Genomic DNA, 27,293 nt, shown 5'->3' with positions numbered 1-27,293 from the left:
AAATTATGGCGGACTTTTCCAAGTGAATAAGTTTGTTGACGTACACAGATGTTCTTCAACAATCACTACTAGAAAACAGCCATTTAATGACATGCAAATAATGACACAAAATGATAGAGGATACACATTTGTGTGTGCTTTAAAAATTAATTTCAATTTTCCAAAATTTGAAGGATAGAGGACACGCATTTTTGCGTGCCCTAAAATGAGTGTCAAACAAAACAAAATTAAAAACACAGAGAGCGTCTATTTTAAGTGTGTGTCATCTACAAATGTCGCTTTATATATTTTTTTACCTAAATAAATGTTTTCAAAGAGTGATCCTCTAAAATTCTAAAATTCTAAAATTCTAAAATCTTGAATACCCTGCTTCTGCACTTTCTCCTCTGGATCGCCCTTATCTCTTATAAAATTGCACAGAGCCAATCTCTCCTTCCTCTTTCTCTCGTAAGAAGCATGAATTTGGCATGTGACCAGTTTCCACGAAGAAGACGATGACACAAAGGCCGCAGTCTTACATCTATCACAAAAATCGAAAGAACAATCCACACACACACAATTCCTCCAAACCCTAGCAAAGATCTCAAAAAAGATTGAAGAACATGGTCAATAAACGAGTACCTGATTGGCTCAACAATTCCATGTGGTCTGCTCCGACCACAACCACTCCTTCACCAGCTAAATCTCTATCCCAATCGTCGCCATCTTGATCACCGTCGCGCGCCTATCGCATCGATACTTACCCTTCCAAACCTCCCTCCGTTACTTCCTCGGATTATTCCATGAACGAGCCACATGAATCGTTTCCGTCGCCTAGTGTAATTAGACCCGAATCCCCTTCTAAACCAACTCCAGCGCTGGCTCCAAGGACAGAAGTGAAGGATCCGTTGACCAGTAGTGATAGTAGTGGTAATGACATTAGTTCTCCTGTTGAAGACGATTCTCGCCAAGTACAACTATCACAAGAGGTTAGCAATTGCTTACATATGCAGTTAGAATTTGGTTATTTAGGGTTATAATTTGATCATCCTTGTTGATTCAATAAGGAACAGAAGATTGACTGAGTGTTATGGTAATCTAAATGTGATCATAGTGAAATTAAGAAGGAACGAGAGTAACTAGTAATGATAACAAACCAATATGTTCCTTGAGCTGTTAATTTTGATTCATCTGTTTACTTCTATGTAATGTAGCTGTCGAGGAAGATCATAAATATGGTAGAACTGAAAAGACTTGCTTCACTAGGCATTCCAGACGGTGCTGGTATTCAATCCACTGTTTAGAAGGTTTGGTTACTTTCTGTTGTAGATATTAAGGCATCATAGCATCATTTTCTTCATGATTTCTATCTTATTGAATGCAGAATAGGATGGTTAATTTGTAATATGTGCATGTTTTCAGTGGCTGTTATCATATCTTCCCAGTGACAAGGGGCTTCGGGCATCTGAATTGGCCAAGAAAAGGTCTCAACATAAGCATTTTAAGGAAGATCTTTTGAATAATCCAATAAGTTTTAGTTAAAATTACACTACTTGACAAACTTTTTGGTCATATATATGAAACACTCATGATATCATTGTGGCTAGTCAGTCATCTTCTCAAAATGGTGAAAAGACAAAAGAGGGCAAGGGTTTACTCTCAAGGTCCGAGATACAAGGTCCGAGATACAGAGGATGAGCATCCTCTGAGTCTAAGGAAAACAAGTATATGGAATCAACTCTTTCAGGTATAATATAATCTTCAGCAACATACTTTTGATGAAATGATTTTTTTTCCTAATTCTTAACGTGAATCATCTGAGTTTGCTGTAATAAACAAAAAAACACACATAGATTAAGATATATCAAGCTAAACAAAAGGGAAGATATAATTTTCTAATTGCAGCTATGAATGTCAATGACTTAATTATATTCTCCTCAGCTTTTGTTACCTTTTGCTAACTATCTTATTGAATGCAGAAAAGGGCAAAGAAGGTATCCCACACCAGACCACCGAAGATTAATTTTTGTTGGAAAGCAATTACAAGATTGTAGAACTCTTGTTGATTATAGGGAAGCAATTTCTTCGGGTTAAAACTTTTTACCCGGGTGAAGTGGTTGAAAGGTAATATAACTTTATTTGGTTAAACGGGGTTAACACTTACAAGTTATATTTACTTATACTAAAATGATAATGTCAAGAAAATATAAATAAATAGATATTTATTTATTGACGATTCCAAATTTTTCGGAAATTAATACATTACGACGAATTCCGTTAGTGAAAACGGGATTATGTAACGACAATAAATTTGGGTTGTCACATCATCCCCCCGTTAGGGGAATTTCGTCCCGAAATTTAGAATTCATACAGATAAGTATTACAATACTACTAAGCGAAGAGATGGGGATATTTGAGTTTCATTTGATCTTCGCGCTCCCAAGTGAATTCCGGTCCCCGCTTGGCGTTCCACCGAACTTTCACAATTGGGATGCGTCTTTGCTTCGTTCGTTTTACTTCTCGATCCATAATCTCCGCAGGCTCTTCCACGAAGTTGAGGCTCTCATTGACCTTGATCTCATCGAGGGGTATCACGAGAGTCTCGTCGGACAGGCATTTCTTCAAGTTTGAGACGTGGAAGGTAGGATGTATGTTACTTAGCTCGTGGGGTAGGTTGAGTTTGTAGGCTACAGGGCCGATTCTAGCAAGGATCTCAAAAGGCCCTATGTACCTCGGGTTTAGCTTTCCACGCTTTCCGAAGCGTTTCGTGTCTTTCCAGGGCGAGACCTTCAAACGGACTCGGTCTCCCACCTGGAATTCCAAGGGTTTTCTCCGTTTGTCTGCGTAGCTTTTCTGTCGATCCCTAGCGGCTTTTAATCATTCGCGAATCTGTATAATCTTTTCGGTCGTTTCTCGAATAATCTCCGGACCAGTGAGAGCGCTATCAGGAACTCGTCCTTTAGCTAACTGAGTGTCACCCACCTCAGCCCAGCACAGAGGGGATCTGCACTTCCGGCCGTAGTGGGCTTCGAATGGAGCTGCCTTGATGCTCGTATGATAACTGTTGTTGTAGGAAAACTCCACAAGAGGTAAGTGTGTATCCCACGATTTACCGAAGTCGATCACACAAGCTCGCAACATATCTTCTAGAGTTTGGATCGTCCTCTCACTTTGTCCGTCAGTCTGCGGATGGTAGGCTGTACTCATGTTCAGCCTCGTCCCTAGCGCCTTTTTTAATGATTGCCAAAATCTAGAGGTAAATCTACTATCTCTGTCCGAGATAATAGATATAGGGACGACATGTAGCCGCACTATTTCCTTTATGTATATTCTTGTGAGTTTTTCCATCTTGTCCGTTTCCTTGATGGGTAGGAAGTGCGCAGACTTGGTCAATCTGTCGACGATGACCCAAATGGTATCCAACCCACCCGCTGTCTTGGGTAGCTTGATTATAAAGTCCATTGTAATCTGCTCCCACTTCCATTCCGGTATCTCTGGTTGTTGGAGGAGTCCTGATGGCTTTTGATATTCGACCTTGACCTTCACGCAAGTAAGGCACTTGCTCATGAAGGTAGCGATCTCAGCTTTCATGTTAGGCCACCAGTATAGCTTTTTGAGATCCAGATACATCTTATCTGAACCTGGGTGGACGGAGTAGCGAGTGTTGTGTGCTTCCCTCATGACCAAGTCTCTGAAACCTCCATGGTGCGGAGTCCAGATTCGGTCCATGAAGTAGTAGGCTCCGTCACCCTTGACCTCCAAACTTTTATCCATTCCGCGCAGGGATTCTCCCGTCACATTCTCAGGCTTTTAGGCTTCCAGCTGAGCCTCCCTGATCTGCGCGGATAGATGCGAACGGATATTCATTGTCAATGACTTGGTTCTTCGTCCAAAATACTCCTTCCTACTCAGGGCGTCTGCTACTACGTTGGCTTTCCCCGGGTGGTATCGGATTTCGCAATTGTAATCACTGAGTAGTTCGACCCATCAACGCTGCCTCATGTTGAGTTATTTCTGGTTCAGTATGTGCTGGAGGCTTTTGTGATCAGTGTACACCACGCTCTTCGTCCCATACAAGTAGTGTCTCTAGATTTTTAGTGCGAAGACGACCACTCCTAACTCGAGGTCGTGAGTAGTGTAGTTCACCTCATGTGTCTTTAGCTGTCTTGAGGCATAGGCAATGACCTTACCTCGTTGCATCAAGACACAACCGAGCCCCTGATTTGATGCATCGCAGTATACAACAAAATCCTATGTCCCTTCGGGAAGGGATAATACCGGTGCGGTGCATAAAGCTCGCTTCAGGGTCTGGAATGCCTTCTCCTGTTTCTCTTCCCAGTCAAATGATACACCCTTCTGTGTCAACATGGTGAGAGGCTTCACAATCCGAGAGAAGTTTTGGATGAATCTGTGGTAGTAGCCAGCGAGGCCTAGAAATTGGCGAATTTCTGTAGGCGTCTTCGGTGCTGACTAGTTCTCAGTAGCTTTAATTTTGGAGTGATCCACGTGAATTCCTTCTTCACTAACCACATGTCCTAAGAATTCAACTCTTTGGATCCAAAACTCGCACTTAGAGAACTTCGCATATAACTTCTCTGATCGCAGCGTTTCCAGGACTCGTCGCAGGTGATCCTTGTGTTCTTCCTCGCTTCGAGAGTAGACGAGTATATCGTCAATGAAGACGATGACGAATTGATCTAGATATGGACGACACACCCTATTCATCAAGTCCATGAATATTGCGGGGGCGTTAGTCAGTCCAAAGGGCATCACTACGAACTCAAAATGCCCGTAACGGGTTCGGAAGGCTGTCTTCGGGACATCTTCCTTAAGCTCCCGTAACTGGTGATACCCGGATCTAAGATCAATCTAGGAGAAGTAACTTGCTCCTTGTAGTTGGTTGAATAGATTGTCGATACGAGGGAGAGGATAACGATTTTTGACTGTGAGTTTATTGAGTTCCCTATAATTGATGCACATTCGAAACGATCCATCCTTCTTCTTCACGAACAAGACCGGAGCTCCCCAAGGTGAGAAGCTCGGTCTTATAAAACCCTTGTTGAGCAGCTCGTTGAGTTGACCAGATAGTTCTTGCATTTCGGCAGGCGCTAGACGATAGGGCGACTTAGCTACGGGAGTAGCTCCTGGGACTAGGTCGATTCTGAACTCAACCTGACGTTTGGGAGATAGACCTGGAAGATCCTCTGGGAAAACATCAGGGAATTCGCATACAACGGGAAGGTCCTTTGGATCTTTCGATTTCTGGCTAGTGTCGACAATGTGAGCAAGAAAGGCACGATATTCCTTGCGCAAGTATTTATGAGCATGAATACTGGAGATGATACGAAGGCTCGTACCCAGTTTATCTCCATAGATCAATAGGGTTTCGTGATTTGGAAGATTCAGGCGAATGGCTTTGTCGGAGCATAGGATATCGGCACGATGAAGACTCAACCAGTCCATACCAACAATGATATCGAAATTTTTGATTGAGACTGGTATAAGATCGATTGGAAATGGTTGATCGTTTAACGTGAGGGTACAACCTATGTAGATTTCGTTAGAGCTTTCTGTCTTCCCGTTAGCCATTTCTACAACAAATGTTTCTTTTAGTGGTTGAGGAGATTGTTTGAGTAAGTGTTTAAAGTTTTGGTTTACGAAGCTTCTTTCTGCACCACTATCGAATAAGACACAGGCATAAGAGTTGTTGAGAAGAAACGTACCCGTGACTACTGTGGGATCTGCTACCGCCTCGTTGTAACCAATAGCGAGTAGCCTTCCAGTTCCCCCAGCATTCGCAGCCTTCGGACAGTTCTTCTTAAAATGACCCGCTTCACCGCAACCATAACACGTCGGGGTCACTCCCGAACCAGGAACTTATGAGATAGGTTTGGGAGGGGCCTTGCAAAATCAAACAGTATGGCCTTTCCGGCCGTAGTTGGAGCACTGCAATTCACGACATGGGCCGTGGTGGTGGAAAGGACATTTGGGACATTTGGGCAGATTCCCAACGTAAGCCCTTGTTGGTGCAGGTGCGGCTGGAGTGGTGGTAGCATGGACCGCCACGATTTGCTGGTCCTTGGAGGGGGTTTGAGTCTTTCTGCCTTTCTTCTTATCCAAACGCTTCCTTTTCCTGTCAGATGAACCGGGTGGTGCAGTGGTAGTTGTGGTTACTATCGTTGGAGTAGAAGAGATCTCATGGTTGATCAGACTCTGGGCCAATTCCTTGGCGCTGTCGAAGGTGGTAGGGCGTGAGGCTAGAACATTTCCTCGATATGGGGGCACTAAACCCCAGATGTACCGTTCAATCTTCTTGCTCTCAGACGGGATCATATTGGGACACATAGCCGCCAAGTCGCAAAACCTGGCCGTGTACGCTATTATGTCGGTCCCCACCATCTTGAGGTTCCAGAGTTCCTCCTCAAGTTTCTGGATTTCGCCCCTAGGGCCGTATTCCTTCCTCATAAGATCCTTTAGAGTATCCCAGCCCATGGCATTGGCTGAAACCAAGGAGAGTGCACTGACATGGCCGTTCCACCATGTCAGGGCCCTGTTGGTAAGGGTGGCAGTAGCAAACTTGATTTTGCTCTCTTCGGGGCAAGAGCACATTTCAAACACAACTTCAGTTCTTTCGAACCATTGGGATAATGCTAGAATTCCTCCGGTACCATCGAAGAAGGTAGGTTTACAGTTCATGAAGTCCTTAAAGTGCATCCCTGCACTCATTGATGGACTTCACCAAACCTGGAGTTACCACCGCTTGCGTCTCCGGAGTTCATTTGGGCCATGGCTGCTGTCACAGTCGCGGTCACAGCTGTTTGGAACAACACTGGATCGAACTGCGGAGGAAGAGGTGGTGGAGGAGGGGTTTGAGTTGCTGGTCTTCCTCTGCTTGGACGCTTTCATGGAGGCATCTTTCACTGGAAGATCATAGAAAGGATAGCAATAGTAAGAGTCTAGTACAAATGTGAATAAAATGTTTCATGGATTAAATCAACATAACCCAAGATCAGAATGAGAGTCATAGCAATAGAGTAATTAACTGCCAATATACTGGTATTAATGATGTAACACAAGTTCATGAAAATTGACCTAACAGTAGGTCTTACATCAAACCATAAAGAAAATGTTGGCAGTTTAGTGGTCTAGTTAGAGTATTTTTAAGCTAGGAATGTTTACAGACAAGAGATCTACGGAACATAAAGAGGAAAGGCTAGTCCTTTAAACAAAAGAGTGAGGTAACTAGACGTCTTCTACTGGCGACGGTTACTTGTTGGGTGAATCCTCAGATCCGCTAGCTGACGCATAACTTCTTGAAGGTGTCGATCATGAGTCCTTTGGCGTGCTCGGAGTTCCCTAACTTCGGCTCAGGATGCAGCCAGCTGATGCTGCAGAGCCTCGTTGGTCCTCCTTGTCCTGTCCATGGCTTCTTCGATTTGGCGAATGCGAACCATGTTGAGATTCGAGTTGGCATCCACTTCTACAACTCGACCAATAGCAGCTTGACCCTGCTCGACATTCCTAGCAATCCTTCGGATCATGATGGGCAGAACCCGATCCGCTGATCCTCCTTTGCTTATGTTGTAGAAGCTTCGGTCTCCATTGTAAGGTAAAGGCTGACCCTGCTCCTCGCTCCATCGGTGCAAGGATATGGCCCACATAGGAGTGGGAACCTAAAATGCCGGACGGGGGTTGGGGTTCAGAGCTTCAGGAGGTTGGTTGTTAACTTCTTGTTCGGAGCTCGAGCTATCCGAGAAGCCTTCAGCATGATGATCATCCAAAGGGATCGGGTGACCATTGTCTGACTCCTCATCGAGCCATCCTCCATTGCCCTGGTTTGGATAGTACGGATCACCGGGATGGTGGAAGCTAGCCATGCTATCTACGCGAGAAAGGGGAAAGGAAAGGTTAATAGACGTACTACTCTAAGATACTTATAAGATGAATCGTTATTAGTCAACCCAATACTTGCGTAGTGCATACCGATTACATGTAACCGAAGCAAGATAGTCCTTCGAATAAGCAACCCTAACTTCAGACCCCCAATCAAACAAGAACAGGGAATGAAGCAAAGGCTACAGATTCTGAGTCTATAGCGCCCTAGTCACATGTAACAGTGGCGTATCCACTTAGCAACTATTGTCCTACCAGTAACGACCCTTTTAGTTATCACATACGTATGTTTTAGAGGTACAAAATACTCCTATAGTATTCTTATGGTAACGTTATTGTGGTAGTGTTGGTAAGTTTTTAGACTTGTTGCAACACCACAACCAAGCTTAGGCACATCCTAGTCACTCCCAGGAAAACGTAGTTGATTAGGCTACATCCCCCCAAATGTGATCATATGTCTCTAAGCCCAATTGTGCTATCCAACAATCTTAATACTTTTGTTTTATTCTAGGGTGATATTGACTTCTGTGTTTTATAGTGATGTGTGTATATATATACTTAGTTAAATCTTTTAGATACTTAACAGTATATATTCTTGGTCAGAGTGTTTTAGTCCCGAAGTGTTTATAGTTCGTATATCTTTTATAGGTTGATATACTTGATTCACTATAAACAATGCTCTGATACCAATCTGTCACACCCCAAAACCGATAACGGCGGAATATGTTTCGGGGTGGAGGACGTCATGTACAGTATCATCACAATTGCATAATAGTAAAAACAAGAAACATACAACCATTGCATTACATAGTGAGTTTAATTTACATGTGTGTTTTGTAATGTTCAACAAACACTAAAAGTAATACAAAAATAAGAGATGGATCTTGTATGCTCCACTTTCTCCAAAATGCTGCACCTGTACTTGTCTATCTTTGACCTGAGGATACAAGTTATTTTAAAAACGAGCATCAGCATAAAGCTAGAGAGTTCATAAGAGCTTAGTGTGAGTTTTTGTATAAAAAGCATTAGAACCGATAGTATGAAAAGCTGCAATTTACATTCATAAGTAGTAGAAAAACCTAGAAAATCCTATATTTTCCAGAATTACATTGCAAGTAAAAACCTTTAAGAAACATGTAATTTTTATCGTTGAAAACCATTTATTGTAAAAGTATAATAGTGAATCTCCAATAAGTAATGCAATATGGTAGGTTCTGCCTGAAGTCAATAATAGTGGTGCAAACTTCCTTTAGTGTTAGATACTTGATTACTTCGGGATACTAACTTAGCCCTTAGTTTAGTATTTTAGTGTGGTTATAGTATATTCCTTGTATATTACCAATAGTGTGTATAATAGAGGATCCCATGACCTTCCCGGTCAAGCACAATGTAGTGAAGTAGCGGCATCCCTGGGCCGGCACGGCTCGGACTGAAATTAACAGTCGGGATGTTATAGTGTCTGCCTCGTATAGATCTATACATGTAGCGTCGTTCTCCTGTCGGAAAACTCTGGACGTAGTGTGTAGCGAATAGAGTATCTCATAGTGAGTTAGTGTGTTATCTTCGGATTAGTACTTTCTCTTGTATTATAGTGTAGTAGTCTTTTGTATAGCGCATAGTGTGTTCTCTTATTAGTGTATAGTCTCGTAATAGTGTGTATTATAGTGTGTAGAGTAGTAGCTATAGCGAGTAGTAGTGGCCTTAACTATACCTATTATAGTTAACTTAGTGTGTATGATTCTTGTCAATTTAGTGGTTTAAGCATCGGATGAAATGAAAATACTTGTATCCAACACTAATATACATGATATATAACTAAGAAATCAACGACAGTCGGACGGATAACAACTACCCTAAGCCCACAATCAAACAAGAACAGGAAATAAGGCGAGTTATCGGTCCTAAGTCCTTCAAGTCTTACTTATATAAATATATTAGTGTGGTTACATTTTGTAATAAAAATTTATTTAATAAAAATCTTGTCCAAAGGGAACATTTAGAAAATTGTTTATTTATCCAAAATAGTTTTGAAAACGTAACTCCTTTTATAAAGCATAGCGGTAAATCACATGTGATTTGAACTACGGATAGTGAATCACATGTGATTTGAACTACGGATAGTGAATCACATGTGATTAATTTCCATAAACCTGTATATTTGACTTGTATCCCCCCCCCTAAAACATATAAAAACATTCGAAAGGTTCATTAAAGGGGTATGAACTCACCGGAAACCGAGTAAATCGGGTGAAAGTGTCGGTTGAGCGTTTCGTACCAAATAAGGACTTGTGCACCTTTCAAGACCCTAATATCATATGAAATATGTATTTTACAAGAAATTAATCATTTTGTGCTTTTCTTTAAAATATTTAGATATTCTAGCATTGATTCGGGGTCTTAGGGCTTAGAAGGGGTTCCCGGGAATTGTACAAGGCCAAGAGGGGTTTACAGGGGAGTCCAAGAGTTTACTCCCTTGGAGTTTACGGCCCAAAGGCCACTCCTTGGGAGTTTACGGCCGTAAGCCCCTAGGCTTGGCCGTAAACTCTTGTTCTCCTCCAAAAGTGAAAGTTAAGGCCTCAAATCAACTCCATATTTTTCTAGTAAATGTCTAGGACCAATTTGGGGGTTTAAAACCTTCATTTGGTTGAATTTAGGGGAGTTTACAGTCCTAGCTTAGGCTTGGGCCGTAAACTCCATTTTGTCCCTCAAAATGAGTTGTTAAATGGTCCTAAGCACTCCCTTAAATCATAACTAAATTTTAGCATGCCTTAGATGAGTTTTTGGGGCATTAAACATGCAAATTTGGGAGTTTACGGCCTACGCATGTGCTTGGGCCGTAAACTCTCTTTTAGGTCCTAAAATCTTATGTTTTGGTGTCCAAACTCATCTAGGTAATTTCCTTAATTAGTATACAAGCCTAAGGGAAGGAAAAACGGGACTTTTAACATGGAAAAAGGGTGTTTACGGCCTACGCATGTGCTTGGGCCGTAAACCCTTTTGAGTGCTCTAAAACTTATGGTTTTGATGATCAAAGGCTCCTAGGTACAAACCCTAACTAGTATCCAGGCTTAAAAGAAGAGAAATGGGGACTTTGGTCATGATTTGGGGTGTTTACGGCCTAAGGGGCTTCCTAGGCCGTAAACTCCATATATTCCACTAATTCTTATGATTTTTGGGCTCTAAATGCAATGGAATACGTTTAGAACAAGATAGGGAAGAAACTCTTACGTTAGGAAGCCGGAATTCGCGGTTTTCGGGGTCGGGGTCGAGTCTAGAGAGAGAAAGTAGTGAGAGAGAGTGAGAGGGTGGTAAAGAGTGTTCAAGTGGTGTACACTTCCTTTTTATATGCCTCGGGTATTGCACCTGGTACACGGCTACCCGATGCTAAAGTTTAACGGGGTTAAAACTTTTTACCCGGGTGAAGTGGTTGAAAGGTAATATAACTTTATTTGGTTAAACGGGGTTAACACTTACAAGTTATAGTTACTTATACTAAAATGATAATGTCAAGAAAATATAAATAAATAGATATTTATTTATTGACGACTCCAAATTTTTCGGAAATTAATACATAAAGATGAATTCCGTTAGTGAAAACGGGATTATGTAACGACAATAAATTTGGGTTGTCACAGTTTCCATCATCCTGAATTGAATCATTATATAGCTGTAGTTGAAGACATGGATGTTAGAATGTTGATCAACGTAATCAAATCGATTTGAGGAAGGGTTGTGAAAGTCTTTGTAGTGGCTGATGAAGGTGATGCGGTTACGGAGGGTGGTGAGAGGGGAAATGAGCCGGTTACTAACTTATGCAATGATAAAAGGAGAAACAATCTAATATGCACTTTCATAACTCCTAGTTTCCCTCGGTTTCATAGTGTTGCTGAAAATGTTAATGTGAGGTATCCACCCATTCACCATGTGGATCTTGAAATTACAAGTACGTTGGTGATGATGATGTTGGTACATATCTTAATAACGTGTGTGGTTGTTATGTTGATGCTCTCTAAGAAGAAGTTAAAGTTATGTATAGGGGTGGAGTAGATAATAGTAAAAAGAAAAAAAAGTTATGATTTAGAATGATGAAAATGTACATGGTTATGAGGATTTTGTTGATGTTGTTGATGTAGCTTTAGATATAACCGACTTAGAAAGCAATTCTTATAGAGACGAGTTGGGTGATGAACATAAAGCTAAGTTTTCCAATAACCTTTTTCACGGTATGCACCCTCTACCATCATGTCTAGTTAATGTTAATGAAGATATACCATCATAGATGGTAGACATCAATCATCAAAATATTGAATGGCTCCATATATTTATGAACCAAGACCATAAAAAACAGGCGATTGGGAAAAAATGTCTTCTAAAAGGGTTTCAGATGAGGACAAGTGGATCAACCAAATCAAGGTATGAGGTTGTGTGTGTTGGGAAAAATTAATCTTAGTTACTAAGAGCAAAAGGAATTAAAAATTATGGCGGACTTTTCCAAGTGAATAAGTTTGTTGACGTACACAGATGTTCTTCAACAATCACTACTAGAAAACAACCATTTAATGACATGCAAATAATGACACACACTGATAGAGGATACACATTTGTGTGTGCTTTAAAAATTAATTTCAATTTTCCAAAATTTGAAGGATAGAGGACACACATTTTTGCGTGCCCTAAAATGAGTGTCAAACAAAACAAAATTAAAAATACAGAGAGCGTCTATTTTAAGTGTGTGTCATCTACAAATGTCGCTTTATATATTTTTTTTACCTAAATAAATGTTTTCAAAGACTGATCCTCTAAAATTCTAAAATTCTAAAATCTTGAATACCCTGCTTCTGCACTTTCTCCTCTGGATCGGCCTTATCTCTTGTAAAATTGCACAGAGCCAATCTCTCCTTCCTCTTTCTCTCGTAAGAAGCACGAATTTGGCATGTGACCAGTTTCCACGAAGAAGACGATGACACAAAGGCCGCAGTCTTACATCTATCACAAAAATCGAAAGAACAATCCACACACACACAATTCCTCCAAACCCTAGCAAAGATCTCAAAAAAGATCGAAGAACATGGTCAATAAACGAGTACCTGATTGGCTCAACAATTCCATGTGGTCTGCTCCGACCACAACCACTCCTTCACCAGCTAAATCTCTATCCCAATCGTCGCCATCTTGATCACCGTCGCGCGCCTATCGCATCGATACTTACCCTTCCAAACCTCCCTCCGTTACTTCCTTTGATTATTCCATGAACGAGCCACGTGAATCGTTTCCGTCGCCTAGTGTAATTAGACCCGAATCCCCTTCTAAACCAACTCCAACTCTGGCTCCAAGGACAGAAGTGAAGGATCCGTTGACCAGTAGTGATAGTAGTGGTAATGACATTAGTTCTCCTGTTGAAGACGATTCTCGCCAAGTACAACTATCACAAGAGGTTAGCAATTGCTTACATATGCAGTTAGAATTTGGTTATTTAGGGTTATAATTTGATCATCCTTGTTGATTCAATAAGGAACAGAAGATTGACTGAGTGTTATGGTAATCTAAATGTGATCATAGTGAAATTAAGAAGGAACGAGAGTAATTAGTAATGATAACAAACCAATATGTTCCTTGAGCTGTTAATTTTGATTCATCTGTTTACTTCTATGTAATGTAGCTGTCGAGGAAGATCATAAATATGGTAGAACTGAAAAGACTTGCTTCACTAGGCATTCCAGACGGTGCTGGTATTCGATCCACTGTTTGGAAGGTTTGGTTACTTTCTGTTGTAGATATTAAGGCATCATAGCATCATTTTCTTCATGATTTCTATCTTATTTAAGGAATAGGATGGTTAATTTGTAATATGTGCATGTTTTCAGTGGCTGTTATCATATCTTCCCAGTGACAAGGGGCTTCGGGCATCTGAATTGGCCAAGAAAAGGTCTCAACATAAGCATTTTAAGGAAGATCTTTTGAATAATCCAGTAAGTTTTAGTTAAAATTACACTACTTGACAAACTTTTTGGTTATATATATATGAAACACTCATGATATCATTGTGGCTAGTCAGTCATCTTCTCAAAATGGTGAAAAGACAAAAGAGGGCAAGGGTTTACTCTCAAGGTCCGAGATACAGAGGATGAGCATCCTCTGAGTCTAAGGAAAACAAGTATATGGAATCAACTCTTTCAGGTATAATATAATCTTCAGCAACATACTTTTGATGAAATGATTTTTTTTCCTAATTCTTAACGTGAATCATCTGAGTTTGCTGTAATAAACAAAAAAACACACATAGATTAAGATATATCAAGCTAAACAAAAGGGAAGATATAATTTTCTAATTGCAGCTATGAATGTCAATGACTTAATTATATTCTCCTCAGCTTTTGTTACCTTTTGCTAACTATCTTATTGAATGCAGAAAAGGGCAAAGAAGGTATCCCACACTAGACCACCGAAGATTAATTTTTGTTGGAAAGCAATTATAATATTGTAGAACTCTTGTTGATTATAGGGAAGCAATTTCTCCGGTTCAACAGAGGTTTGCCTTTCCACTTTCTTTCATCTCATCTTAATCTATTGGAATGTGTACTAAGTATGTTTGTGTTAAGAGTTTTCAACATTCTGCATTCACAACAGTAACAAATATTACAGTGTTTTCTTCAAAGGTTGTCTTTCTGAATCTCATTTCCTCGCGTTGCCTTATCAAACCTTCATTTCAGTTGTTTTGATTCTAAAAAGGAATGTAATATGTAGAAATATGGTTATGTTCTTCCTTTGGATGTCATTGGGATCAATAGCAACTTTGTTGAAGTTGAAATGGAACATCACCTTATCACGATTCAATGACATTCATAGCTTTTTTGAGGTATGCGTTAAATATTAATTTATTTATTTTACCCTAAGCCAATTGTTTGTTCTGTATTAAAGTTTGATATTTTAGGGAAAACATCCTTTTCATAGTTGTACACTCAGGCAAAGAAAAAATGTCCTACACTCACATTTCAGCCTTCAAAGTAAGTAAATTTCTTGCTTCATTTTTATGTTAGATGAATTTGATTGACTTTATTTACTTTTATTATTATATATAGTAGATTATAAATAGGGAGCAAGTTAAGGTGGGTAGCAAGGTCAAAAAAGTCAAAGTAGGAGAGCATGTCAAGGTGGGTTATATGGTCGGGTGTTGCCATTCATGTGATCAATGTGGTGCTGATCGAGAACAGTACTGCCTAAAAATGGAACATCCACTGCTTTCTTGATGATGTTGGAGGTGGAATACCAGTGTCTTACATCCGATATGTCTTGTAGTAGACTAGTACTTTTTGATTAATGTTATGGAGTTCTTGTTAATTACATACTGACTATCATTCTGGTTATTGTTGGTGTTTGTGCTTGTTACGGCTACTCAATACAAGACTATGCTTTAGTATTCACACTTTGTTATATCTAGTGTTTCAGGATCCTCTGGTGATGCCATATACAAAAAATTATGCCATGCCTGTGTTGGCCCCCTTGTCAATGTCCATCGTGAAGGAGAACGTGTTTATTACTTCCCTCAAGGCCACATGGAATAGGTTTGTTATTCAATTTCCTTTCAAGAATTCATTTTCTACCTTTCATGTGTATCTTTTCTTTTTAATTCAAGACCACATGCAATGACACAAATTTTTGGTTATTCTTATAGCTTGAGGCTTCCATGCATAAACTATTAGACCTAAAGCTCCCATCATTTAACTTACCAGCCAAAATACTATGTAAAGTGATGAATGTTCACTTTTGGGTAAGTTAGTGAGGGTAGTTTAGTCTTTTTCAGAGACTAATACTCATAATCCATTTGTGTATTTAAGTAATTTAGTTCTAGATTCATTTTTTCAGGTTGAACCAGAAACAGATGATGTTTATGCACAAATAACACTCTTGCCCGACACAAATGTTTATATATGGCCTGTAACTCGGTTTAGGTTGAACACAAAGCACATCGACAACAAAAACCTATAATTTCATTAAAATGTTAAATAAATTAAAACATAAATTGAGTTTTAAGTATTTTTAATTAAGTATATAATAGTATAATACTAACTTGATATATATCTTAGTGAGAAATGATAATGTAGTATTGTAATATTAAAATACCGTTGTCGACTTTGATTACTTCCATATTTAGGCTTTATCAAGTAAGAATATTCAATATTCAATATATATATATATATATATATATATATATATATATATATATATATATTAATTTTAACTTTTTTTTTTCAAGTTTTATATGAAAGGCTTTCATTAGCAAAATTCAATTCAACATCTGCTGAAACAAAGTGGAGAAGCTCCAACAAAGACACTTCCTCTCTAAATCTCTGTACAAGGTCATTATTATAAATTCTTTTTTTTTTCACTTAAATAAAAATCTTAATTAAACAAAATATTTACAGATCTATGAGTGCCTCATATAACTTGCTTGACGGGTCAGCTGATAATGCAATGTTTGAAGACGATTTTCGTGTAATTTTAGGGAATCAATCTTATGTGTTATTCACTTTGGATAAATTAATTTATAAACTTGTCAAACAGGTAATATTACGTGTTATTCACTTTGGAAAAATCGATCTTACAAACATGTGCTTCTTCATGATGAAAACATCTACAGATTTCAATGTGTAGTTTTTTTCTTTACTTTATTATAAAATATTGGAAATAAGATAATTTTTTATTTACAGTTGACCGGTCCCATGTCTCATTTGATTGTTCAATTTGATGGATGATGGAAATGAAAAGCCTGAAGTGGTTGATGTTTTTGTTATGCTATTGTGGATTCGGGAACATCCTTGCTTACTAGTCCAACTTTATGTATCTCACGTGAAGCTTCTGTTAGAACTATTAATCTTAGGGATTTCAAGCTTTTCATATTTCTTGTATCTAATTAGTTTGTAAATTTCTGTTACAAATTCTATTGATTTGTTTTATCTTTCCATGGAACAATTATTTGTATGAAATTAAATTTTATGCAATGAATTGTATTTTTTATATGATATTTCATTTTCTATTATGAGACAATAAATGCAAATTTAATTTGAAAATTAGTAAAATCTATAAATAATATTTTTTTTAAACATTTAAGATTACGATACGCAAAAATGTATGTCATCTTCATTTATGACATGACCTTTTAAATACGCGTCGTAAGGTTACAAAACGAAAATGCGTGTTGTCTTCCTTTATGACAGGGTCTTCCTTGATACTCATTGCATGTCGTAAATGAGCGTTGTAAATGCGTGTCGTAAATAGACAACGCACAAAAGCGTGTCGTCTTTCGTTATGACAAGGCTTTCCTTGACACGTATTTGCATGTCATCTGAGCTTTTTATGACACACATTGCATGTCGTAAAAATGTTGTTTTTCTTGTAGTAAATTTTGCAACTGAATCATTTGACAAACAAACAAACAAACAAACATGTTTTGGGTGAATATCTTACTGATGTTTTGGCTGAAGATTATAGTTGAGTATATCGAGGACAAGATATTATTCATGATATGAATGCTCAATTGAAAATCAATATCTCATACCATCAGACTTGGCATGTGAAGCAATATGCATTGTTTTTGTTAAGGGGTACGAAACAAGATTCTTTTACCAAACTTCCGACTTATTTCCACCATTTGATCAAACATAATCCTGACACGGTGACACATATTCATACAGATGGTGATGATCAGTTCGAGTTCTTGTAAGTCACACTTGGTTGCTTGGTTGGTATTACTATATTTTATTGTTATTATTTTTATTTAGGTGTACCTAACTATAATTAGTGTATTTGAATATATATATATATATATATATATATATACACACACACACACACACACACACAATGTATTGTAGGTACGTGTGACAACAAGAAAATTTTGGAACAAGCACGGTCTAAATTGTAACCGTGTACAAGTAAATTCACAACGTAACTTTGTTGCAATAAAACTTTGAAAACCAAAGGGGCATCATTTGTATAAGTAAATATATATACATACATACATACATATATATATATATATATACATACACACAGACGGTTACCATTTTATCAAATTAATTACTTTCCTTCTTTATTCGCGAGCGGATCCGTCAATTTTGCCTCTCACGTTCACACGGTGTTGGATTGACAGTGTGTCTGATCTATTGAACAGACAACCATATGAAGAAACACAAACCCTTATTCTTATGTCTCTATCTCACAACTCATTTTTCTCTAACCCTAAAATCTCTCCATCTCTCATCCAGCCACCACCAAATCGATAAACTCCGAAAAAAATGGGCATTTAAAGCAAAGAAAATACATCATGTCGAGTGATATTCCTCCTCTCGGTGAAGAACATGTCAAAAGTATGTAATCGGGAATTTTTGTCAACAGCGCTCAAGGTATATCATATTCTCACTCCTTTATATTCAGATGAAACTCAATTGTGTTGTGTTTTATACGTATCTGTGTGAGTCATCCTTTTGTCTATTTTTTATTCTTTGAACCCGAAATCGATTTTTTGAATCAATTTATTTTTTATTTTTTGTTTTTTCTTTTGTCGATTTGATGATTTTTAGGTCACCGTGAAAGAATCTAGCAAGAATCATCTCAGACAGAGAACTCACGAGGGAACCCAATGATGTTTTTGGTGCGTCTCAGGTTCTCACGTGTGATGAGCTTTTAGGTTTTGCACATCCATCCTTTAAATTTGTATTTGATCCCTAAATCTTTTTGCTTAGTAGTTTCACAACTTAAATGTCTTCATCTCCATGTATATCGGGGTATTAAGCGTTAAAATATATGGGTTGTCTTTAGCTAATACAAGTGAATGTATCTTCATGATAGGGAAAGTTCAAAAGGGGGAAGAACATGTGATGGAACAACCAAAAAAAACACAGAATGTGTTAAAAACAGAGCAGATGATTTTAGGTGTAGTTGTAAGGAAGTTATAAGAGGTAGCATATTATATGGTATGTGGTGTCTCGGGGGTATGGTATTATGGTATATTTTTAAACTATTAAATATTTTATGAATAAATTACAAAAAAAGATTGATAAACTCATGTATGGATGTACATGCCTATAAAAGAAAATGAAGACGGTGAAAGAAAACAATACCCCCGAAAACCTCATAGTGGATGATAAAGATGTATGAGTTTTTTTAGCGTGGGTTTGATTGGATTTTTAGAATGATGGATGAATGAGTTTGAAAGAAAACAAATGCATGATGTTACATGATGTAAAACTGGTGAATTATTGTAGTACACTTGAGTTTGTAGTTTTGTATAATTGCTTTGTTGTAAATAACTATATTACTATGATTGTCTTTTTGGTTCTTTGAAGGATGTTACAATGGTAAACCAAGAGACGGAAATATTTGCTAGAACTTGTAAGTTTACATGTGACTACTTAGGAATCAGATAATTAGGCAGGTAAAAGTTAATTGAATTTTTGACATATTTATGCCTTTGATGAACTTTGATTGAGTTATGTTTCCTTTTCAGAGCATGAAATGATATTGAAGCTTGGCTTGTTTGATTGTGTTTTGGAAGTGACATGAATATTCATCAACAGAAAAAGAGCCCTTACAATTTGGCTACATTCTTTTGTGGATGGACATGAGGTTGCGGTCAGTATCCGATGCCTCAGGTCAAGCCAATGGTGGCAATCGAAGATCTCCATGGGAGATGCATTCTTTTTCAGAGTATGAAATGACCTATATGTTATATGTTATCATCTGAAGGAAAAAGTATATTTTAGTTGGTAGATCCAGAGTAATGACTAATCACTATGATCTATATATTAAACAAGAATTGAAATTCATATAATATACCGCCTCTTTGCATCCTTGATCTTGAATATAATGTATGTTCGTTGAGTTTTTGTTATACATGTTTATGCACTCATAATTCATATCTCTTTCTCTCACGTATTTTCAAAATACATTCTTCTAGAATTTAAGGAGTCACAATTCCTTTAGTTTTACTAATTGTAAAATGAACTGGATGAAAATGACTGGGAAGGTGATAAAGGTTGTTTTGTTCGGACGGAAAAGTAAACGTTGGCATTTAAGTGAAAAATTAGATACTACTGTGAATGTATTGGAAGGGGTATAAGGCATGATTGACAAGAGCTTGGTGTGTGGAAAGTGAAACTTAAACAAAATCAAATTGCCATTTTAATGAAAGTTAGATAATGTCTTCGAAACGGGATACAACCATTTCCTCAACTATTTAAACATCAACTTTAATGAGAGGAAAATAAGGTTTTTCTTCACCTACTAAAATGTTTTACATAAAAACAATTGATTATATTTTGTGTCCTCCGTTTTAGGTATGCATAAAAATCATTTGTTATAAATAAATGAAAAGTTACATAAATAAATATTGGAAACGTCAACAAACCAATATAATAGTTATTCGTACTACATGTTGTTTATTATATTGAGCAAATTTTTATTATTTATTTATTTATTTTTGGGTTTTCTTTATATAATAAATTTCTTTTGTGGATTTTGATGGCAGTTTTAAGGGTACACAAATAAATAAGTAAAAAACAAACGTATTTTTTAGGATCTCAGTTTTGAAATAAGAACCAAAAGTTAATATGAAACCTTGAAAGTATGATCAAAATTGAAAATTCAGGGGTCCAAATTCGATACAGAACCTTTCAATATAAGCCAAAACCGAAAAAAGTTTAAATTCTATATTGAAATCATTAAAATCAGAAAGCATATTTGAACATTTTTGTTATTAACTCTTTATTTATTGTGTGTCATTAGAACATGAACCGTTGAATCATGACCAATATTCATCTCATTAGAAATCAAATTAAGCCCAACATCCATCTCTTGAGGACCCGCATCAGACCTGGTGGAATTAAAAATTTGGCCTGACAGCGCAACATGCAAAATATATTGAGTGTTTTGTTTAGTTTCAATGCATGTTAGAATTTTGTTTGTTGGATGCGGAGTAAGAACAATATGATACATTTAGGGAACAAAATAACCATTAATATTAGCAATTATAATTTCTATAAGTTATATAGTAAATAACAATATGAAAATGACATCACCTAAAATACCCTTAAAAATAACCGACTTGAAACTTATACCCATTAAAATTTCAAAACCAATTTCCCACGTGGCTTCCACCATCTGTAAACATACGACTCCAACATTCAAGAAATTTGTGTTAATTAAAAGTCTAATATGCAACAATGGTTATACTTCTACATGAAAAATGAAAATACGATGCTATAACATAAAACAATTAAAAACTATAACTGTATCTATGTAACCATGTGTGTGACAACGTATTTGTGTGTGTAACGTTGTAAGTGAGTATGATTGCAAATGAAATTGCCAACGTCATTAATGATTTAGTTTTACTACATGGTTTTTATTTTTAATTTGACAAAATTTCTTCATGGTTGACAAAATCGACCAATTATGGTCCATATGACGAATTCATAACATAGATGGTCTTTGTGGTTTTAAAATATTACAAAGATGGTTCTTAACCTAAAATACCCTTAAAAATAACCGACTTGAAACTTATAGCCCATTAAAATTTTAAAACCAATTTCCCACGTTGCTTCCACCATTTGTAAACATACGACTGCAACATTCAAGAATTTTGTGTTAATTAAAAGTCTAATATGCAATCGATGGTTATATTTCTACATGAAAAATGAAAATAGGATGCTATAACATAAAACAATTAAAAACTATAACTGTATCTATGTAACCATGTGTGTGACAACGTATTTGTGTGTGTAACCTTGTAAGTGAGTATGGTTACAAATGAAATTGCCAACGTCATTAAGGATTTAGTTTTACTACATGGTTTTTATTTTTAATTTGACAAAATTACATAAATGGTCCTCATGGTTGAGTAAATCGACCAATTATGGTCCATATGACGAATTAATAACATAGATAGCCCTTGTGGTTTTAAAATATTGCAAATATGGTCCTTTTGACTAACGGTGTTAGCTTTTTCAGTTAAGTCACCATTTATATAATTTGTTCCTGCCACACCATTAATGCAATTTTCTCTATTATTTATTATTCTTATTATTTCATTTAATTATACATTTAAGGATTTAGATTTTTTTAAGATTTGTTTAAATATATTGTTTCATGTTATATATCTTTACTATATTATTAAAAATATTTGATATTTCTTGAATTTTAAGAGGTATAAATTTATAAACACAATGTACAACCTGCTGAAACATATGGTTACCATTTTATCAAATTAATTACTTTCCTTCTTTATTCGCGACCGGATCCGTTAATTTTGCCTCTCACGTTCACACGGTGTTGGATTGAAAGTGTGTTTGATCCAATGAACACACAACCATATGAAGAAATACAAACCATCATTCCTATCTCTCTATCTCACAACTCATTTTTCTCTAACCCTAAAATCTCTCCATCTCTCATCCAGCCACCACCAAACCGATAAACTCCAAAAAAAATGGGCGTTTGAAGCAAAGCAAATACATCATGTCGAGTGATATTCCTCCTTTCAGTGAAGAACACGCCAAAAGTATGTAAGATCTGGAATTTTTGTCAACAACACTCAAGGTATATCGTATCCTCACTCCTTTTGTAACAACCTGTTATTTCATGTCAATGTAATGACTAAAAGTCAAGTCTTGTAACCTCTTTGTAAAGTAATAAGAATATCATCGAAAATGAAATGTTCAAAAAGCTATGGTTGGGTACACTATGTGGTAGAGATCGTGATAAGGTTTCCAAAAATATAAAGAACGCTAAAATCCGAGTTATAACGAAGGAGTTATGACCAATCAAAGATTCGTAACGCTACCGGTAAAGCGTTGTTAAGCTTAAAACGAGAAATTTCAATAAAATACTTTTTAGTCTTAGGCATCTAAATGAAAGTTGTAAATATCTTTAAACCGCGAGCATACATAAAAAGAACGCCTCAATCTGACTTCGTATCAGGAAGTTATGATTTTTCGAAGTTTCTGACCTAGCAGTAGACAGCTAAAAACTCAAAATATAGATCAAGCGGTCTTTAGCCGACACAACCTAAAAGAAAGTTGAAGACCTCGACAATAGGAGTACAATAGTAAAAAGTCTGACGAAAATGGACATTAGATGAAGGAGTTACGAAATTTAAATGGACTTTTCCAGGCTTGGTCTGTTAAAAATAATATAATAAAAATAAAGTCAAAATTAGCCGTCGGAGTCTAAACGAGAGTTGTAGAGCCTTTTCACACCTACACATACATATAAAGAACATCGAAATCGGAGCTCGTACGCAAAATTTACGGATTTTACAAGTTCGGGACACAAAATCCGAGGCTGACTCAGCCTCACGACGTAAGGGGACCATGCTCACGATGTGAGCTCGTGATTGATGGATTCCAGTGTGTCAGCCACGTGAACTCGTCGAAGAGGATCATGCTGACTAAGCCTCACGACGTGAGACCCCAAATTAGGCCTTATAAATAGAAGCTTAAGGGTGTCGGGTTTGGTGCTCATTTCTTTCGTTCTAAGTGTTGTTACTCTACGTGATTTCCTCGATAAGCCTTCCCGAAGCCCCGGTTTTTCATACTCGAGTTCCGAAAGAAGTTCCACACTCCCGAGATCCCCGAGGATCCCGAGATTTCAACTCTCTCCAGTCGAAGTTTTGCTCGATTCTTCTCTCGACTACTTTAAAACAACCACTTCAATCAAGTGAGTTAATACCCCTTTTATACACCTTTAAATACTTTATAATGTACTTTTAATACATTTCGGGGGAGAATACAAGTAAACACCCGGTTAATCCCGAGTGAAAACGTGAAAACTCTTGTTATACCTTGTATGCACTAGATTTGTACAAAATGCATAGTATTCAGGGTAGCCATCCTTGTTAAGCCATTTTATGCATTCAACGAACTTATGATTTATGCTTTGTCAAACATTGTGAAAGAGGATATAAATTGCATACAAAACTATCACTTTAATACAGACTTAGTTGAGAATCCGTGAGACGATTACATCTTCAATGCTACCTTTTTGTTAAAAGGTACTACCTAAAGTCATGTCTATTATAACCAGAGTCTCCCGTTTGTAGAGCGTGTCAAATGTGTATAGATCTATACGGGAAGTCATGATCCCGCACCCTAACTGTTAGCTACAGTCCTTTGGGTGACAGTTCGTCATAAACGTTTCGACGCCTGAAGACTATCGCCACAGGCATATTATGTTTAGTATGGTTATAAAACTCACCGGATAGACAATTATTATGGTATTCTGATTTTATGAATGAATAGCTATTAAAACTATCCTTCATCTAACAAGTGCGATCTTCTTATAGCTTTATTATATAAAACTATGCCTCAACCTTTAAGCATGTAAGTTGCTTGCGATTTTCGGTCTTGGACATTAGAGACTGCCTGTTACTTTAGGAAAATAAGGGTTTTTCTTGTATCTAAAAAAATCAACTAATAGGAAAATAAGTGATTTTCCTGGTGCAACTATTTACAATTCACACCACGAACATTCATATGCATTTCATACTTTTATAAGAAAATAAAGGATTTTCTTGGAAAACGCATGATCTTTGGAATGGCATACATTTTCTCAAAACCGCTTATGCACTCACCAACTTAATTGTTGACACTTTTTCTTTGAAATAACTTGTATTCTTAGGAAACCTCTAAGTAGGTTTGGAAACCAACTTTTGGGAATTAACGCTCCGACGTTAATTACTTCTTTTGAAAGATGTTTATGTATTTATCTTTTGAGCGTGTAACAAATACGATTATGTAAACATTTTGACACCTTTATATATATATATATATATATATATATATATATATATATATATATATGGTGGTGTGTACTTTCCTTACTATGAACTGTTATGATACTGAATAAGACGTCCTCCGCCCCCGAACGTTTCCGCCGTTCTGGTTTGGGGGTGTGACACCTTTATCTTCAAATGAAACTCAATTGTGTTGTGTTGTGTATGTATCTGTGTGAGTCATCCTTTTGTCTATTTTGTATTCTTTGAACCCTAAATCGATTTTTTGAATCAATTTATTTTTTAGTTTTCATATTTTGTTTTGTTGATTTGATTATTTGTAGGTTACTATGAAAGAATCTAGAAAGAATGATCTCAGACGGAGAACTCACGAGGGAACCCCGTGATGTTTTTGGTGCGTCTCGGGTTCTCACATGTGATGAGCTTTTAGGTTTTGTACATCCATCCTTCTAATTTGTTTTTGATTCCTAAATCTTTTTGCTTAGTAGTTTCACAACTTAAATGTCTTCATCTCCATGTATATTGGGGTATTAAGCGTTAAAATATATGGGTTGTCTTTAGCTAGAAAAAGTGAATGTATCTTCGATCAGGAAAGTTTAAAAGGGGGCAGAACATGTGATGGAACAGCCAAAAAAACATAGAATGTGTTAAAAGCAGAGCAAACGATTTTAGGTGTAGTTGTAAGGAAGTTATAAAAGGTAGCATATTATATTGTATGTGGTGTCTTGGGGGTAAGGTTGTGACAACCCGAAATTTCTATCTTGTATAGTCAAACAAATGCAATCAAAGTCAGACTTGTTTATTCTATCTTTTAGCACTGTTTAGAGTCTGTTTGGGTGTTTTTAATCATATGGCATTCAAGAGTCAAATGTTAGGAAGTATCTTCTAGGGTTAATGTGCAACAATCAAGCCTTAAACCCCATTATGAGGTGTTTACGGCCAAACATCATGAGTTTGGGCCGTAAACTCATCCATGGCCGTGAACTCATGCTATATGCATGAGTTTACATCATTTCTTTCCATTTAAGTTCAAGAACTCCCATTCTCTCTCAAGTATCATCAAGTTCTTCATCTTAATCTTCCAAAAATGTAAGAAATTCTTCCTTTGATTTGTTATTACATCTAATTAACTAGCACAACCCTTTTATTTCATCCATGAAATCATTCCATTTTGATAGATCTTCAAGTGTTCTTCATTTCACCAAGAACACCAAGAACACCAAGAACACATACTAGTGTTTTTGGACCTTAAGCACCCTAACAAGCTTCTTATAAGTAAGTACACTACCCTTAGCTTGTTATACACTTAAATCACTTGTTAAATGACTAGAAAACATCAAGAAACTCAAGAACATAAGGTGTTTACGGCCAAGGCAATCACCTTGGGCTGTAAACCCTAAATTATGGTGCATTTTTGCCACCACCCCTTCCTAAGGCGTAGACTTGAAACTAGAACACTTCCTAATGACTTGTAAGACCTTGAAACACAATTTGGTACAAAATACCATGAGTTTACGACCGTAAACTCACAGGAATGTAAACCCCTTGGCCGTAAACTCATGTGATACATCCATGTTGGCCGTAAACTCCTTTGTGAGGCCATACTTCCCTTAGATGCAACCCTTGGTACTTCTAGCACTTGAATCAAAGTGTTTTGCATGTCCTAGGGTGTCCGTAATTGCTTAATTACTTGTTAAATCACTAATTAGATACATATATGTGTCATTATATGTTAAATAGGATCCGTGTGTGCTTAAGTCTTCACTTGACACTTAGCATCCTATCCAACACTTTCATCCAAACCACTCACTACAGGTGAGTTCATACCACTTAATATACCTTTTAAATGATTTTAAATGTTTTTATGGTGGGGGGAATACAAGTTGAAAGATTGATGTTATTATATCAATCATATGTGATTAATAACTACCAAACAATGCATTTGCTATACTTTTAGCAGTTTTATCAATCAAACTACTTCAAAATGATTATCAAACTTTTTTACATGTTAAACTCTCTATCAAACTTGTTCTTGCATGAAAAACCTTTTCCTTTAACTCTTTTACACTTATATATTGTCCAAACCTTGTCTAATGCATATATAGTTATATAAGTAAGATTTGAAGGACTTAGGACTGATAACACACTTTATTTCATGTTCCTTGTTTGGTTGTGGACTTAGAGTACCCTGTTGTTTGTCCGAGTGTCATTTGATCCTTAGTTATATATTATGTATATATGTATAGACATAAAAGCTTTTATCTCAGTTCAATACACTCAGTTATACAAACAACTTTACTAGTAAACTATAACAGGTATAGTTTAGGAAGAGACTACTCCATTACTTCTAGTACAATGAAACATACAAAGAGTCAGTTTATACATGAGTCAATACATACTATTATGAGAAACTAAGAGAACATACTATTATGAGAAACTAAGAGAACATACTATTATGAGAAGCTAAGAGAACATGCTATTATGAGAAACTAAGAGAACATACCATAATGAGAAACAATACATACTATACACTATACAAGAGAACATACTATGATGAGAAACAAAGAGAACATACTACATACTAGACAGAGAGAACATACTATACTCTAGTACATATATTACATATACAAGT

General features: G+C 36.9%; 1 pseudogene; it reads left to right on the top strand.

The window, feature by feature from the left end:
• Positions 1-519: 519 nt before the first annotated feature.
• On the top strand, positions 520-12,151 carry LOC111882819 (uncharacterized; annotated as a pseudogene).
• Positions 12,152-27,293: the final 15,142 nt, after the last annotated feature.

The sequence above is a fragment of the Lactuca sativa genome, chromosome 5 (genome assembly GCF_002870075.4).
Source record: "Lactuca sativa cultivar Salinas chromosome 5, Lsat_Salinas_v11, whole genome shotgun sequence".
Taxonomy (NCBI): Eukaryota; Viridiplantae; Streptophyta; class Magnoliopsida; order Asterales; family Asteraceae; genus Lactuca; species Lactuca sativa.
Note: the sequence above shows the minus strand (reverse complement) of the source record. Positions and strands in the feature narration are given on the sequence as shown.